Genomic DNA, 287 nt, shown 5'->3' on the forward strand with positions numbered 1-287 from the left:
CCTCATCTATTGTTTTTCTTTTTAGGCTTAAATATGATTTTGGTCCCTCGGTCTTTGGGTTTAGGCCCCTCTTAATATTTTTTGTTGGTGTACACCCTTATTTTGAAAATAATATGGAGAGATAAGCCTCCACCATTAACTTTACCTAATGGATGGTGGCGTGGCATATTTTAGAGAGATCTAAACCAATGAACTATAATTTAGAGGGATCTAAACCAGAGAACCATAATTTTAGAGGGACCTAAAACTCAATTTTTATCATGTCTTAGGTCCCTCTTAAATCATGG

This window comes from Lotus japonicus, chromosome 3 (assembly GCF_012489685.1).
Source record: "Lotus japonicus ecotype B-129 chromosome 3, LjGifu_v1.2".
In the NCBI taxonomy this organism is placed as follows: Eukaryota; Viridiplantae; Streptophyta; class Magnoliopsida; order Fabales; family Fabaceae; genus Lotus; species Lotus japonicus.